Source organism: Sus scrofa, chromosome 14, assembly GCF_000003025.6.
Source record: "Sus scrofa isolate TJ Tabasco breed Duroc chromosome 14, Sscrofa11.1, whole genome shotgun sequence".
NCBI classification, from domain to species: Eukaryota; Metazoa; Chordata; class Mammalia; order Artiodactyla; family Suidae; genus Sus; species Sus scrofa.
In genome coordinates, this window is record NC_010456.5 from 2,035,303 (window position 1) to 2,054,061 (window position 18,759).

Below are 18,759 nucleotides of genomic sequence, written 5' to 3' on the forward strand. Positions count from 1 at the left end.
AAGATCCTACAGAGTGAACAGGCCCTCCAGTAAACAAGTCTGAGCCGGGGAGGGTTCATATTGATCTAATATCATGCCACCAAAATGACATACGTGCTGACCAGGGCCATCTACGTCCTGTCCCAACACCATGATTGTCCTTTCAGGAGATCCTACAGGCATGACTGAGCATCAGGCCGATCCCAGCAGCCCAGGGTCATCACCCGAGGGCAGATTTAAATCACCACTGATAATGGGCTTGGGTTGGAATTCCAGAAATAACCCCAGCTGGACCACATTCGGTGGACTATTCCATCTCTCTTGTCTCCAGATTTTCTTGGGACCATGGGAATGATAATAATGATAATCTTGCAAAAAATTTTGTAAGAATTAGAGACAGTATCAAGTTCCTGGTTTTCTACATAGAATGGGCACTAAGTAAATGGTTATTATTATAGCCATTGACTATATACATTATATAGCCATTGTTATTATCTCACGCCCAAACAAAATAGATATGTGAACTCTGTACACATAGGTTTACATATACACATGGGGACATATAAAAACATGCGTGCTCATTTCTGTTTCTGTGTACAAAATATTTAGCCTAATACTAGAAAAGAGGGGAAAAATATATACTCTTGATATTACAATGGGTAAATATGTTTCCTTGGCCACATGAAAAATAAAAAAAGATACTGTTTTGAGTCATTAAGAAAGCTTTTTTCTCATCTCTCTCTTTTTTCTATATAGGGCTGCAGGTGCAGCGTCTGGAAGTTCCCAGGCTAGGGGTTGAATCAGAGCTACAGCCACCAGCCTATACCACAGCCACAGCAACACCAGATCTAAGCCACATCTGCGACCTACACCACAGTTCACAACAATGCCAGATCCTTAACCCACTGAGCAAAGCAAGGACTCAAACCTGCATCCTCATGGATACGAGTCAGACTCATTACTGCTGAGCCACAATGGGAACTTCCTGTTTTCTCATCTCTTAAGGCAAGGAAAAAATATATTTTAAGGAAAGCTGTGGAAATAGCCACTAAATAAAAATGAAATTTAAACTTGTTTTGAGAGATGAAATTAATGTTTTTTTTTTTGTTTTCTGGTGTTCTGAAGAGATAAAAGAGAATTACTTCTATGTAAGTATGTATTTTGCGTTGACTGACATATTTTGCAGTGCAAGAAGTTATAACCATATTGTAGAAACACACTAAGCAGTCACCACTGCTTAATCTTTATTTACTTGTTTATTTATATATTTATTTTGTCTTTTTGTCTTTTTAGGGCCACACCCACAGCATATGGAGGTTCCCAGGCTAGGGGTCCAGTCAGAGCTACAGCCGCCAGCCTACACCAGAGCCACAGCAACACTGGATCCAAGACACGTCTGGACCTACACCACAGCTCATGGCAATGCCGGATCCTTAACCCACTGAGCAAGGCCAGGGATGGAACCCACAACCTCACGGTTCCTAGTCGGATTCGATTCGCTGCACCACGATGGGAACTCCAATCTTTTTAACATATTGTTGCATTTGGGACACTAATATTTTGTTGAGAATTTTTGCACTTCTGTTCATCAGAGCATAAATAAATAAAATAGAGACAAAAATAATATGTTTTGTGAATTTTATTTCCAAATGTTTGTTTCTTTTTTTGGCCACCCTCTTGGCATATGGCACATGGAAGCTCCCAGGCCAGGGACCGAATCTGAGCCAGAGCTGCAACCTACACCACAGCTGCAGCAATGCCATATCTTTAGCCCACTGTGCTGGGTGGGGGATCAAACCAGCACTTCTACAGAGACAAACTGGAACATGAACCCATGGCACCACAGCAGGAACTTCTACTTCTGAATTTTTATTGAAGGTACATATTATACAATTGAAATTTGTTGATTTACTTTGTGTCCTGAGATCTTAGTGAATTCACTTGTGTGTTACAGTTTGACCTCAACTGCAAATAAAAGTATTTGTCAGCTAAGAAGTATCTGGCTTGGGTCACTTTTCTTGAAAAAAGAAACATTGATTCAGTTATGCCTCAATTTTAAATAAATAGATAAATAAATAAAAGGGCAAAATCATTATACCGCAATTTTAAAAGAAAGGAAGGAAAGAAAGAAGGAAGGAAGAAAGAAAGTGGGGGGACAAATGAACTCATAAATAAATCTGTAGGAATTCATTTAGAAAGTTAGATGGTATATTATCAAGATACTGAATGTTATGCTAATTTGACTTGCTGGCTAGATATACGAACTCAATCAATTAGGAGCAGTCTGACCAACTATACATTAATAATACTGTTCCTTTGTCAACTATACCCAGGAGCTTGGAAAGCTGAAATTACTGGACTTCACAAAGAAATAGCAGGCTTTCAATAAGGCTCCAGAAGTCTTGACAAAATACAAAACCTGATTCCTGGGTATGTTTCTGAATAGCTATGTGAAAATGGCTGTGGAACGTGGCATATGAATGTGACCATCATTCTAATTTGGGTGTTGCTTTGATCCACAAGAAGAATGATAACAACCTCTCTTCCCCCAGCTCCTCTTGTACCTGCACTCTGGGCCTCTGGGACCATTTCTGGTTCCTACATCCACACGAAGGAAGGTCACCATCCCCAGTGCCTGGTGTGCTCTGGACCAGTGTGTTTATCCCAAGGTGAGGGTGGCAGCTTGCAGGAAGGATCACACAGAGCACTCAAGGAGTCACCATTGACAACACCTGTCTCTTCTCATCTTGCTGGGATTCCAACAACATCCTTATTATTGGGTGGACAAAGTGTCTAGTCTGCGTTTTGAATTGTGAAAATGCATCACAGAGGCGCTGAAATAACTGTGTGCTTACTCCAGAAAACTGTTCTTTGGGTTGAGATGTACATACTCTCTGGTTCATGGAGCATTAAAGACAAAATCGGAAAGGGGTTCTAGGAGACAGAGATCTGGGTTCAAATTCTTGCTCTAAAATTCCCGCCTAGGTGATCCTGGCCACACTACTTCCTTCATTTCCTCTTCCTCAGCGTCTCCACCTATAAAATGGAAATAACAATGTCCCTCCGTTGCAGGTCATGTAGAAGGAAACAATTAGTGAATGCATGTCACAATTTTAGCAAAGTGCCTGGAGCTTTTATAAATATTTATTTAGTGTCTCTTACAAGCAAAGGGCTATGGAAGCTGCTCTAACTGCATGAAAAGAGGGAAGTGCCCTGTCTCGAGCAAAGGAAGCTGTAGAAGTTGCTATCTGTACGAGAATGAAAGGAACTGGGATCTAGGGAGGTGCAAATAAAATAAACTAATATTCATTGATGTCAGGGCTCTTACGTAAGTTGTCCCTTTTAGATTTCACAACAACTAAGTATCGTAATATATTTCAGGATAGTTTCAATTGCTAGCCATGTAAATCTGACTCGAAATGGCTGGTGACAAAAAGGAGAATGAGCAAGAGAGGAAGAAACTGAGAAAGTAAGAGAGAGAGACACACAGACAGACAAGATGTGCTGACTCCCACAAGTGGCACAAAAAGGTGAAGGAGTTTTGACACAGAGAGAAGAGTTGCAGGTTATCGACATGTGAATGGTTTTCTCTCTCGCTCCATTCTCCCAGCTACAACTGTTCTTTTCAATCACTTGTTGGCTTTATTCCCACCTACTTCAGACAGGCCAAGAAATTATGACGACACAAAATCCAAGAGGAGGAGGGAACCATCCTTCCCCAGGATTCCATGTCACATCTCAAGGAAGCATCTAGGTGGCCATAATTGACCTACATGCCTATCATGTGTTCAGGCATGGGGTACCCTGATTGGCTCTAGAAAAAAAAAAATAAACAAACTAAGCCCAAAGTTAGGGGGAGGGAGGAAACGATAAAAATAATAGCAAAAACAAATGTGATGGAGAATATTAAAAAAATCAACAATTCTAAGGGCTATTTTTTTTTAAATCAACAAGTTTGACAATCCTTTAGCTAGCTGAAGAAAAAAGAAAGAAGACCCACATAAAATCAGAAATTGCAACTGATGCCAGAGATATAAAGAGTTATAAGAGATTGGAGTTCCCGTCGTGGCGTAGTGGTTAACAAATCCGACTAGGAACCATGAGGTTGCAAGTTCCATCCCTGGCCTTGCTCAATGGGTTAAGGATCTGGTGTTGCTGTGAGCTGTGGTGTAGGTAGCAGACTCCGGCTGGGATCCCGCATTGCTGTGGCGATGGCGTAGGCTGTGGCTACAGCTCCAATTCCACCCCTAGCCTGGGAACCTCCATATGCCACAGAAAGTGGCCCTAGAAAAGGCAAAAAGACAAAAAAAAAAAAAAAAAGAGTTATGAGATAACTATAAACAATTACATGTCAACACATCGGATAACCTAGAAGAAATAGATTCATTCCTAGAAGCATAGAGCTTACCAAAATTGAATCAGGAAGAGACTGAAAGTCCAACCAGGATTGAATCAATGGTCAAAAACCTCCCTGAAAAGAAAAGCTCAGGCCAGATGCCTTCATTAGCGATTTTACCAAACTTGCAAGGAAGAATTAATTCCATTCCTTCTCAAATTCTTCCAAAAATCTGAAGAGAATGGAACACTACCTCACTCATTTTATAAGGCCAGCATTACCCGGATACCAAAACTAGAAAAGTACACATAAGAAAATGACAGAGTAATAGCCCCGGTGGCTATACATGCAAAAACCCTCAATAAAATACTAGCAGACTGAACTCAGCAGCATGTTAAAAGGATCATACACCATGATCGAGCGGGATTTATCTCTGATGCATGGATGGTTCCACCGAGGCACATCAAGAGATGTGATACATCACATTAATGAAATGAAAAATTGAAATCACACGACCATCCTAGCAAATGCAGAAAAAGCATTTGACAAGACTGAGCATCCTTTCATGATGAAAAACACTTGGCAAACTAGAAATAGAAGGACATGATGTCAACGAAGGCCACGTAGGAAAAGCCCACAGCCAACATAATTATCAAAGGTGAAAAACTGAATCTGAAAGAAGACACTCTCATCACTTTTATTCAACATAGTCCTGGAAGTCCCAGCCAGAGAAACCCAGAGTCTCTGCTCCTGACTGCACATTGTAACAGCCATCTCCAAACTAGACTGCTATGACAATAGAGATTGAGTCTTAGCTCCAGAAGGCAGCCTGAACACCAAAGGAGAGATGGGTTGTGAAGTAAAAGCATTGATCAATATGAGAAAAAAACTTTATAAAAATTGGGTTCTCTAGGCATGTCCACTGTGGCTCAGCACGTCACTAACCTGACTAGTATCCATGGAATGCAGGTTTGATTCCTGGCCTTGCTCAGTGGGTTAAGGATCTGGCATTGCCGTGAGCTGTGGTGTAGGTGGCAGATGTGGCTTGGATCCTGAGTTGCTGTGTGGCTGTGACATAGGCCCGTAGCTGTAGCTCCAATTGGACTGCTAGCCTGGGAACTTCTGTGTGACACCCATGTGGCCCTTAAAAAAAAAAAAAAAAAAAAAAAAGATTTGGGTTTCCTGTACAAATGGAAAAGAGATTCTAGGAGTGCTCGGATCCTACATGCAGAACCTAGAAACAAAGGGCTAGAGGCACCTGTGACTTTATGGATGTATCAGACAGGCCCCAGAGCAGAGCTGAGTTTCCAAGCAGGTCCCACAGGCACCAGTAGAAGCACACAGGCTCAGATGCAGCGTTCCTGCCGCTGAATGGCCCTCAGAGGCAATCCTGTCCTACTCTTAAGTAGAAGCACAGATCCCCCAACATGAGCCTGCCCTTGGTGGGCTGGGCTGAATTCTGCCAGGGGAGGGGACTTCTCCAGCTAGTCAAGGCTGGGCCTGGGAGGACCCTCGGGAGAGACGGAGAAGGGGTTGTCTTTTTTCCTCTCCTGACCTGGCACACTGGCCATTTTCCTGGAAGCAGAACCAACCTCTTGACAGAGTGGGAGTGAATTCAATTGTCTCTCTCCAAGGTCACTGGCAGAATGATGTTTTCTGGAAACATGAGAACATGTGGTTTCTTCAAACCCTGAAAAAGGGAAACAATTTAAATTCAAAAGCACATGCACAGCGTGAAGACTCAGCTGGCAGGAGGAAGCTGATATGCTCCCTGTGGTATAACTGCCACTTTTTCTGAGAGTTTTTTTTTGGGGTGGGGGGCGGTTGGCAAGTTTTTAGGTGTTTGGCTCCTGACTTTAACTTCCAGTCATCTGCAACTAAGCAAGCCCTCATGCCACTACTCACCCAGCTGAGACTATGCAGAAGCAGAAATGCCACCAGAGATGACAACCGGCTCAGTGAAGCCGTGGGGCCCCCAGCCTCCAGGATCTCACCCCACACTCACCAGATGAAAACAAGTAGTGTCCTAGCAAAGCCAGAAGCCCTGCCCGAGGGTGCTCCTGTCTCTCCAGCCACATCTAGGAAATTGCCCACCCATAGCTCTTGACTATCTTTTTCTCCGATGGTCACCAGCTCCCCACTAGACCCGATTCTCAGGACAAGTTTAAATCAAACAACCCTTGATTCTATTTGTAATGCTGTCAATGATTATGGTTGTTTCTGCTGAACTGGATTGTCACAGGAAGGGTTTAATTGGGAATTTAGGAAAACTTTCTAATTATGAGAGTTTTGCGTCTCTAAGAAAAATGACTAAGGGTTTCTTTCTGTCACTATGGACTGGGCATCTGTCCAAAGATCTTTGGTTATTTAAAAGCCCTTAAACAAAGGGAAGGGAATGTTTCATCTCTTTCTGTCACTGGCTTTTTATATTATAGAATCAAGGAAAATCAGATATGAAAGGAAGCTTGGAAAGCAGATGGTCCAGTCTTCTTGTTAAAAACCTAAGTGTGAATGTGATATTGTCCTTTTTTTCTTTTTTGTCTAATTTTTGGGGCTGCCCCCATGGCATGTGGAAGATCCTATGTTAGGGGTAGAATCGGAGCTACAGCTGCCAGCCTACACTACAGCCACAGCAATGCCAGATCAGAGCCGCATCTGCGACCTACCCACAGCTCATGGCAATGCTGGATCCTTAACCCAGTGAGCAAGCCAGGGTTGAACTTGTGTCCTCATGGATAGTAGTTGGATTGGTTACTGCTGAGCCACAGGGGCTCCAGATATTGTCTTCTTGTTAGCAGTGAAGTTTAAACATGAAGGATTTAATTCAAGCCAAGACATGACCTCTGGCTTCTGGAAAGCAGGTCCTGGCCCATCAGGTCCCTGCAAAGACCAGAGGATGAAGAAGGCAGGAGTGGCCTTAGTAGGCTCGGAGGGTGATGAGACCTTGTTTTTTTTTGTTTTTGTTTTTGTTTTCCTGACTATGACTAGGGTAACCCACCTCAGAACAGCTACTCAGTCCCAAGTGACTAGAATGTGCTTTTCACAGTAGAACCTCGCTTCTGATTAAATAGTTTCCATCCCTTAAATGAAATGTATTGCCAACATTGCACTCTGCTGTCAGTCTCTGACTTTGTGCCAGGAATCCATACTGTACAGAAAGACCATAATGCTCTTACTTAACAAACTCCTTGAATAATTTAGATTATCAGTATCGAGAGGTCAGCACACTTATTCCACGGGGAGCCAGAGAGTAAAAATCTCAGGATTTGCTGACCACGTGGACTCTCTGGAACCTAGTCAACATTCTTTAGTTATTGTGTGTGGGTTTAAACAGCTCTTGAAAAAAAAAATAAAATAAAAAACCATTTTGGCCTGGGAGAGTGTAGAAAAGAGGCCATTTTTGGTCAGCTGCTATCATTTGCCAATTCCTCCTTGCTGTTGACATCTTCAATTTTTACTTTTTTTTTTTTTTTTCTTTTTTGGTCACTCTCAGCATATGGAAGATCCCAGGCCAGGGATCAAATCCCAGCCACAGCTATGACCTACTCCACTGCACCAGGCCGGGGATCAAACCAGCAATGCCACATATACAAGCTGGATCATTAACTCACTGCACCACATCAGGAACTCCTTTAATTTTTGCTTTTTATAAAATGTCTTAAAGGAAAAAAAGAATTAAAGTCCTGTGAAAAACCTTTCCCTGGGAGTTCCCGTCATGGCTCAGCAGTTAAAAGCCTGACTAGTATCCACGAGGATGAGGGTTTGATCCCTGGCCTTGCTCAATGGGTTGAGAATCTGGCATTGCCGTGAGCTGTGGTGTAGGTCACAGAAGTGGCTTGGATCTGGCATTGCTGTGGCTGTGGTGTAGGCCAGCAACTTCAGCTCTGATTCAACCCCTAGCCTGGGAACCTCCGTATGCTTCTGCTGTGGCCCTAAAAAGCAAAAAAAAAATAAAAATAAAAATAAAACTTTTCCTGAGATGACAAAACATTCCTAGATTTATAGGGCTGTTTCAAGGGTCAGGTCTTGTTTAGACAGCAGCCTCTGAAGATTCCAGGCCAAAAGTTGTGGATTTGGTGGTTTTTTTGTGGAGAGCCAGAGGTTCTCACAACTGCTGGTCAAGAATTTTCCTCCTGGTGCAGCAAGTCCCAAGAACTCTCAAGCATCTGAGGTTCCATTCTCAGGAGCTGGAGGATCAGTCTGCAGCTTCTGATCCCAGGTGTGGCTCTGAGTCTGCCTGATGCCTGCTCACCTGATTCCCACTCACCTGAGCTCAGTGGCCAGCTGTTCTCCCTACTCCCCTCCAGCACCCCCATGGTTCGTGTCCCCTCTGCTTGCTGATGTGCTCAGACAGCACAGCCAAGAAGCTCTAGCCCTGCTTCTCCTCTGAGATGCCTCTGGGCTACAAGGGCACTGAGACCAGGTGGACACAAGAGGACCATCCAGTCCCGACGGAGCCAGAGTGGGCTCCTCTCCAATCATGAGTTATTCTAATTCTCCGTTTGCCCAAGTTTTTTTTTTTTTTTTTTTTTTTGTCTTTTTGCCTTTTCTTGGGCCCCTCCTGTGGCATATGGAGGTTCCCAGGCTAGGGGTTGAATCGGAGATGCAACTTCTGGCCTACGCCAGAGCCACAGCAACTAGGGATCCGAGGTGCGTCTGCGACCTACACCACAGCTCATGGCAACGCCGGATCCTTAACCCACTGAGCAAGGCCAGGGATCAAACCCGCAACCTCATGGTTCCTAGTCGGATTTGTTAACCACTGAGCCACGACGGGAACTCCTGCCCAAGATGTTTTCAGCCCTCAGTACAGGCTCTGACAAGGAGGATGATGAAGAATGGGGGACATAATTTGGAACCTCCAAACCACACCTTGCAGGTTACCAAGGTTGAGGCCCTCTGTGGCTGAGAGCTCCAGTCAGGAGCTCCATTCCTAGCGTGTTGCAGGAATGTACACCAGCAGCTTCCTGTTGCTGCAAGCTGCTCACCTCTAATTGTGACCACAGACACTATTCCTTCCAAATCCTCAAGGGTCCCAGCCACGTTCTAAGATTTACCCTCTCTAATACAGAACGTTAGAGTAAGAAACATGTCTATATATTGCCTTACAAGCTAGACTGTAGGAGAAATAAATAGCAGAAGTCTTTATGTACTTAGGTACCATGAAGTATGTGTATCTATATTACTTAATAGAAATTTTATTTATTTTTATTATTTTTTATTTTTTTGTCATTTCTTGGGCCGCTCCTGCGGCATATGGAGGTTCCCAGGCTAGGGGTCAAATCGGAGCTGTAGCTGCTGGCCTACGCCAGAGCCACAGCAACACAGGATCTGAGCCGCATCTGCGACCTACACCACAGCTCATGGCAACGCCGGATCGTTAACCCACTGAGCAAGGGCAGGGATCGAACCCGCAACCTCATTCCTAGTTGGATTCGTTAAACACTGCGCCACGACGGGAATTCCGTTAATAGAAATTTTAATGCTCCAACATATATTTCCTATTAAGGAGTCTCTTCATAATATCAAACATATACTAAAACGTATTATCAAACATATATGTTATAGCAGTTACTCAAAAAAATTGCTGACAACAACCATTGGCCTCTGAATTATAAACTAACATAAACACATTCTATAGCATAAATTCTATTTTACCAAATTTGTAATAAACATACATGTCCAACGGCATCTGTGAAAAAACAACAAAGCATAGAGCGATCCATCCACCTTTGATTTTGACTGGCTCGCCCTGCTGGAGTTCACCAGAAACATCAGAAAAATTTAACATTCAGTGTGGATCACAGTTAAAGAATTGCAGTGTACCATTATATCAGACACACTTTTCCACTTTTTTTTCTTTTGTTTTTTTAGGGCTGTACCTGTGCCATATGGAGGTTCCCAAGCTAGGTGTAGAATTGGAGCTGTAGCTGCCAGCCCTCACCACAGCCACAGCAACACCGGATCCTTAACTCACTGAGCGAGGCCAGGGATCGAAGTCACGTCCTCATGGATACTAGTCAGGTTCATTAACCACTGAGCCATGATGGGAACTCCTCACTTTTCCACTTGATAACCATGAATTGGAGAACAACATCCCTCTGTGTTCCTCAAAAACTGAATCAGAGAATCTATGATTTAAGAGTGCACAGGTATATGTATTTTCTCAATCGACTAATAATAAAAGCAAGCATCCTATCATGCTGGGTGAGGGGACTTTGCTCTCAAGAAAGACTTTTTCAAGTCCTGAAAAAGAATTATAATGAAGCAAAACCACAAAGCTAGAGCAATTAAAGTAGTAATGTCCTAGTACATTAGGCGGATAAATGAAACAGAATAGAAAAGCCAGAAATAGACTCAGGAGTTTAGCCATTCAGGATTTGATAAAGTTTAATTACCAATTAATGAGAAGATAGACTGTTGAATGAACTGATGAACCATTTGGAGAAAAAAATTAAATATTTATCTCATTTCTTTTGGCTAATAAATATCAAATGGATTATAAAGATTTAACTATAAAAATGTGTATCTTTACATATTTGAAGATAACAAAGACATTAAAGCTAGAAATGATAGGTGATTTTTTCTACCTAAAATGTGAAATCTTATTTTGGGCACAAATACATAAAAAAATGAAAAATAGGAAGTTGAGAGACAGAGAACAAAGTGGAGAAAATGTTTACACCTGGTGATCATGGCTAGAAATAAGGTTTATAATTCACAAAACTTTTTCGTAAATCAATAAAGAAAAAATGATCACCTGGTGAAAACACTGGAAATGTGATGAACAAGCATTTCACCAAAGAAGTAAATGTTACAGTCCACAAGTCTCTAAGATGACATTCAACCTCTCTAGTTAAAATGATGCAAGTTAGAAATAAAATAAGACTTGTCACCTCTCACACTACAGGGGATAAATGCATCAGTGGTGCTTAGGATTAATTACTACAGGGAGCAGAAGGAGAGGACCACCCCTGAAAACGGCTGGCTGGCACCAGGGCCTTGCTTCTACCTACGGCACCTGAGTACCGTGGAGTATCAGCACCAGTGTCAGTATCTAGGCAGATGCTGGTCAAGCTGAGTGTGGGCTAGACTTCAGCCCCAACCCCCACCACCACCCTGTGCTCAGCACGGTGGACATATAACTCAGAATCACATCTTTCTAGAGTGCAGTTTTTTTTTTTTTTTTTTTTCGTCTTTTTGCCTTTTCTAGGGCCACTCCCGCGGCATATGGAGGTTCCCAGGCTAGGGGTCGAATCGGAGCTGTAGCTGCTGGTCTACACCAAAGCCACAGCAACGCAGGATCCGAGCCGCGTCTGCAACCTACACCGCAGCTCACTGCAACACCAGATCCTTAACCCACTGAGCAAGGGCAGGGATCGAACCCGCAACCTCATGGTTCCTAGTCGGATTTGTTAAACACTGCGCCACGACGGGAACTCCTAGAGTGCAAATTAACAAGAAGCATCACAGCTAAAACTGCATCTCCTGGGACCCTCTAAGAAGTCAGCTTCTAGGAGTTTATCCTAGAAAGGCTCATGCAAGAGCAAAGATACGTAAACAGGGATGGTTGTTGCAAGGTTGTTGATAAAAGCAAACCCTGGACAATGAATGGTGTATCAGTCAGGAACTGGTTACAAGTCATAGCATTCCAGAGCCGCAATGTAACCAAAGAAGATAGTATAGAAATATTTCTATAACATGTTATCTAATTCTATAATCAGGTGACAAAACAACAGATACCATCACATTCACATTTATTTGTATGTCTCTATATACAGACAAATGACTAAAATCACATAGAGAAATATTAAGGGTAGTTACCTCTAGAGTTGGGGCCTGGGGTGACTTTCATATTTTACCCCTTTTGTTAAAGCTTCTATTAGATATAACTCTCTTGGAAAATAAGAATTGTTTCTTGAGCCATTTCTATGTGTACCTTCTGTCCTCATTTAAGCCCACCCATCTAGTAGCCCCTTAACACTTCTTGCAATCTATTTTGTCCTTGACTCAAATCAAAGAGCCCACATTTGGAAAAGAGAGAGACTGGAAGACCCATTCCTTTCTCCAATGTCTATAAGGCAACACATTTTGCATTAATAATAATAAGTATTATGATTAATAATTACAAAAGATACATTAATTTGAAACCATTTTATCTTTTATTTTAAAAATAAATAACATTTATAGAAACTAAAAAACAAAAGACAAAAAGATTTTACCTATTTCTCCTATCTGCGCCCCCACTTCCTACTTCTGGCAACTACCAATCTGTTCTCTATACCTCTGAGGTTATATAAATACACACACACACACACACACACACACACACACACACACACACGTGAGATCATATGGTATTTGTCTTCTCTGTCTGCCTTGTTTCACTTAGCATAATGCCCTCAGGTTCCATCCATGTGGTCCCAAATGGCACAATTCCATTCTTTTTTATGGCTAACTACTATTCCATTGTGTAAATATACCACATTTTCTTTATCTGTTCATCCACTGATGGACAGTTAGGCTGTTTCCATATCTTGGCCATTATAAATAATGCTGCAATGAACATGAGGGTGCAGATATCTTTTCAAGTTCCTGCTGTCATTTTCTTCAGGCAAATACTCCGAAATGGAATTCTTAGATGATATGGTAGTTCTCTTCTCAGTGTTTTGAGGAGCCCCTTTACTGTTTTCCATAGCGGCTGGACCAATTTACATTCCCATCAGGAGTACACGAAGCTTTCCTTTTCTCCAGTTCCTCACCAACACTCGCTATTTCATGTCTTTTTGATAATAGCTATTCTAAGAGGTGCGAGGTGGTATCTCACTGTGGTTTTGATTTGCATTTCCCTGATGATTAGTGATGTAGAGCATATTTTCATGTACCAGTTGGCCATCTGCATGTCTTCTTGTATGTGGTCATTTATATGAGTTAAAAGAAAGACAATTTTTTATTCTTAATTGAGTATCAAGGTGGCAACCTCAAACCCAGATCAAACCTGAACATTCAGATCAGTCAAGTTTTTCCTACATTATCAATGGAAGAGATATATGGGCAAGCAGGAAATGCCCATTCATGGAACCGAAACATATTTTGTGCCAGAAAACACAGTTTCTGTTCTTGGTTTCTCAGTATATTTTTTCTGGGTAATTTAAAATAGATTATGATTCCCAGGGTAGTAATATTTAAAAGGATTTTACACCAACATGCTTGATGCTTTAGATTAGAAGACTTTCCTAAAATAATATTATATTTCTCATCAAGTTAGTTACTTTATATTTAACTTCCTTTCCCCCATGAATCACTCACCATCCCCTAAGAACACATACAAAGAACAGAAACTGTGTTTTCTGACAAAAAAACAAAATTCATTTGGGTGCTACTGAACTAAAACAAAAATACCAGTGATTTGTTACATAGAGCCAATTTTCATTTTCTTTTCTTTTCTTTTTTTAATTTTTTTTTTTTTTTATTTTTTGGCTTTTTAGGACCGTACCCATGATATATGGAGGTTCTCAGGTTAGGGATTGAATGTGAGCTACAAGTGCCAGCCTACACCACACCTACAGCAATGCAGGATGCGAGCTGTGTCTGCACCCTACACCACGGCTCACAGTCATGTTGGATCCTTAACCCACTGAGCGAAGCCAGGGATCAAACCTGCAACTTCATGGAGCCTAGTCAGTCTCCTTAACCACTGAGCCACGAAGGGAACTCCAGTGTAAATTTTCTAGGTTTAATTTTCTCCTGTCTGAGATAGGCATTTGCCATCTCTATCTTGCATTCCAATGAAGATATGAAGGCTATTTGTCGGGGTTAGGCCTGAATAGATCCTATAGAGACTGATGTGAGTTAACAGGAATAGAACACGACATTCACACCTAAGAGCGTTGTTAAAAACAATGGAGGTTCTGGAGGTGAGCAATTAGAAGGAAGATGGTAAGTTAATAATACTAGTAGCTATAATCAAAACATTGACCAGGTGCAAGATTAACAGAACCAGAATGAGAGGCGGCCAAGAACAGCCTGCCTGGGGAGGAGCAAGCCTCAAAGACAGGCACATCTGTCTCTGCTAAGAGGAATGACTTTATTCGCATCAGATCATAGGGCAATTAACACCCAGGGCGTAGTTGAAAACAACAGAGAAGTCAGCAGGCCATGAAGAGGGGCTAAAATCTTGGTGTCACACCCATAGCAAACCAGCCAGAAGTTCATCAGGGACATCAGGAAAACACAGAGTCAGAGAGCCTCACTAAGACCACAATCGCTCTTGGTGATCAGAGATATTGACCCACGCCTGGGGCCGGGCCCTCAGAGGAGTGCATCACAGGCTGCCCAGAGCCAGGAAAAGACTGCATCCAGGACACTAGACAACTGCACCAGCAAATAGGTAAACATCAACAAGCATCGATGGGGGAGAGGGAATTAGTCTTCAAAGGTGCTACATGTATTACCTAAAATGCCCAGTTTTCAACCAAAAAAGAAAATGAGATGCACAGAATCAGGGAATTATCATCTGTACACAGGAATAGAAAGCAGGCAATGGAAACAGATTCTGTAGGTCCAGATGGTGAGCTTAGAGGACAAAGACTTCACAGGAGTTGTTACAAATATATTCAAAGTAGAGAAAACATGATCAGAAAAAGAAATTGAAGACCAAAAAATGGACCACATTCACAGATAAGAATATTTAATATTATTAAGATGGAAATGCTTCCAAGTTGACCTACAGAGTCAGCATAATCCCTATCAAATCTGTAGCTTCTGTTTTTGCATAAATTGAAAAGCTTATCCCAAAATTATATAAAAATGCAAAGGTACCAAACAATCTTGAGCAAGAAAAAAGTTGGAAGATTCCAATTTCCAAGATCATTATAAAACTGCAGTAATTAAGATTCTGTAGTTCTGCTAAAGGACAGGCCTAGAGATTAATGAGATGCAATGTAGAGTCCAGAAATAAACCTTTACATAGATCTTCAGCAAGAGTATCAAGATAATTAATCTTGGACAGAATAGTTGTTTCGACAACGACTATAGCGCTGGGACAAATGGATGTGTGCGTGCAAAAAACCTGAAGTTGGACCTCTGCCCCAAACTAAATACAAAAATTAACTCAAAATAAATCTGAGACATAAGTGTATGAGCCAAAACTATAAAAGTCCTAGGAAAACATAGGAGTAAATCTTCAAGATCTTGGGTTAGACAAGTTTCTTAGCTAATAATATAAAACCATAAGCAAAAAAAGAAGAACTGGAAAGAAGGAAAGAAGGAATATCAAAATTAAAGACTTTGTTTGGAGTTCCCCTCGTGGCGCAGTGGTTAATGAATCCAACTAGGAACCATGAGGTTGCAGAGTTCCTGTCGTGGTGCTGCGGAAATGAACCCTACAGGAACCATGAGGTTGCAGATTTGATCCCTGGCCTCTGTCAGTGGGTTAAGGATCTGGCGTTGCCGCGAGCTGTGATGTAGGTTGCAGATGCGGCTTGGATCCCGCATTGCTGTGGCATCGGCATAGGCTGGCGACTACAGCTCTGATTCGACCCCTAGCCTGGGAACCTCCATATGCCACAGGAGTGGCCCAAGAAAATGGCAAAAAGACAAAAAAAAATATATATATATATATATATATACACACACACACACACACACACACACACACATATATATAAAATACCTCAACCCTATCTTATCGTACGAAGACAAGTTAATTTTGATAAATTGACCAGCATCACTGACAGAATAATGAGATAAATTACTTTATCTCAGTGATTGCCACACCCTGGTCACATCCATCCGCCTTCCAAAATGCCACTGAACATGGGAGGAGGATCAGCTTCCTTCTGCTGCTGGGTTTCCTTGCCAATTCAACAATGATTTAAATGTAACTTTCAACCTACAAATGATGGACTTCCTTCTTTTTTCTGTTGTTAATGAAGTTTTGAGAAAAAAAAAAAAGAGAGAGAAAGAGAAAAATTACTTAAGGACCACAGACAGCATTTGAACTTGGACACATGCATCTAAGCTGACCCCTGGTCAGTAAGAACACTGACCAGGGGTCACAAAACACCGACCGTCATCCCAATGCTGCTCCTTTTCTGGGCGTGTGGCTCTGAGCAAATCACGTGCCTGTGGGCACCTCTGATTTCTTATTTTCCATAAAGTTCCAAGTCAGTAAACTGCCAGACATGCTGGTGCAATGGCTAAAAAGGTGAATTTTGTGTTGTGTGACTTTTATCTCAGCTTAAAATAATTTGTATAAAAGTACTCCTGTTACAGTCCTGACTCTGGAATTTTTTTCCTTTCTATGCCAATAAAATTTCACCATTTCAATAGTTGGAGTTGATGGAGTTCCCGTCGTGGCTCAGTGGTTAACGAATCCGACTAGGTACCATGAGGTTGCAGGTTCGGTCCCTGCCCTTGCTCAGTGGGTTAAGGATCTGGCGTTGCCGTGGGCTGTGGTGTAGGTTGCAGACGCAGCTCGGATCCTGCGTTGCTGTGGCTCTGGCGTAGGCTGGCAGCTACAGCTCCTATTAGACCCCTAGCCTGGGAACCTCCATATGCCACGGCAGCAGCCCAAGAAATGGCAAAAAGACAAAAATAAATAAATAAATAAATAAATAAATAAATAAAATAATAAAAAAAAATAAAATGTACAGTCTATATTCTATAAAGGGAAAAAAAGTGCGGTGTTAAATTCTGGGTAAAAGTGATGGACTATCAGGGAGTATCAAGGTCCTACTACTTAGAAAAAATGTACCCTCCCTGCTCCTTCCATCCACACTTTGCTCCTATCCCTCCCCAATAAAAAAGGAAAGAGAGGTAAATAAAAATGTAAAAATTACCAATAGTAACCAAACAAAAAAAAAAAAAAAAAAGAGAGAGAGAGAAACTCTTCATAATGGGATGATCCTGGAAAAATGCTGGATCATTGAAAAAACAGAAGTTTGAGAGGATCAGGGTGAGGTCATGGCTCCACCTCCCAGAAACCACATCTTGTGAGCCTACAAAATCCTATCAATTCTCACTCAAATCTTGAGAGAAGAAAAGGGAGTCATTGTTTATATTCTTAGCTATTTGATTATGGGGTAGTGCAAATAGCTGCCGTGGAGATGAGGTTAAAAAGAGAAATGTCAGCAGTCTGTGTGAAGAGCTGGGGGGCTGAGCTGATGTTCAAAGACGCCCCCAAAAGAGAGGGGTAAGCGCTCCCTTTTCCTCTGCCAAGGAGGAGTGAACCCTCATGTACTCAAGACAGTCTCACGTGGAGTTCCCAGGGTGGCGCAGTGGTTAACGAATCCAACTAGGAACCATGAGGTTGCGGGTTTGATCCCTGCCCTTGCTCAGTGGGTTAAGGATCCCGCATTGCTGTGAGCTGTGGTGTAGGTCGCAGACTTGGCTCGGATTTGGCGGATTTGGCGTTGCTGTGGCTCCGGCATAGGCTGGCAGCTATGGCTCTGATTTGACCCGTAGCCTGGGAACCTCCGTATGCTGCAAGAGCGGCACAAGAAATGGCAAAAAGACAAAAAAAAAAAAAAAAAAAAAAAAAGACAGTCTCATGTGAGAAAGAAGAGCCCCGTCAGTACAACACAAGTCCAACCAAGCACTGCACACACATACCCCCCACAACAAAGGCTACAGTAAATCAAGCATAGAGGGAATGAATAATAATCCCTCAAACTAATCCAGGAAGGAGAAAGAGGATCTAAGTATCAAGGAGCTATCTCCTACAGAGGAACAAAGAAAGAATGTTTGCAAGCATAGACAAAACAATGAACTAGGAACCTACACCCGAAAGATAGAGAGTCAGAATAAAAGAGGAGGGAGGAAGGACAGAGAATCAGAATGGTTTGAATTTCTCGACATCAACACTGGAAGAAAGAAAACAACAGAATAATGATGTAAAATTGTGAAGAGAAGTAACGTATGAACTAGAACTCAATTCAATCCAAACCGTCAATCGCACTTGAGGGCAGAGCATTTTTGAATATGGAAGGTCTTTAAAACACCCAGTTAGTGGTCAGCTAGAATTCTAGCCACTTTGGAGGCCACCATTACATGGTTTCTCCTATCAGTGCCAAGATACCCACCCCAGATATTGGAAGTTAACATAAAGGATATTAACTGTGGAATCTCATTGTGGATATTAGAGCTATAAGAGATATATGAATGCCTAAAGCATTTTAGAGACACATGTCACCCTTGAGCAGTCATATGAACTGTAATGTATCTACTTATTAATACATATATTTTTTTGTCTTTTTGCAATTTCTTGGGCCGCTTCTACAGCAAATGGAGGTTCCCAGGCTAGGGGTTGAATTGGAGCTGTAGCCACTGGCCTACGCCAGTGCCACAGCAACATGGATCCGAGCCACATCTTCAACCTACACCACAGCTCACGGATCCTTAACCCACTGAGCAAAGCCAGGGATCGAACCTGCAACCTCATG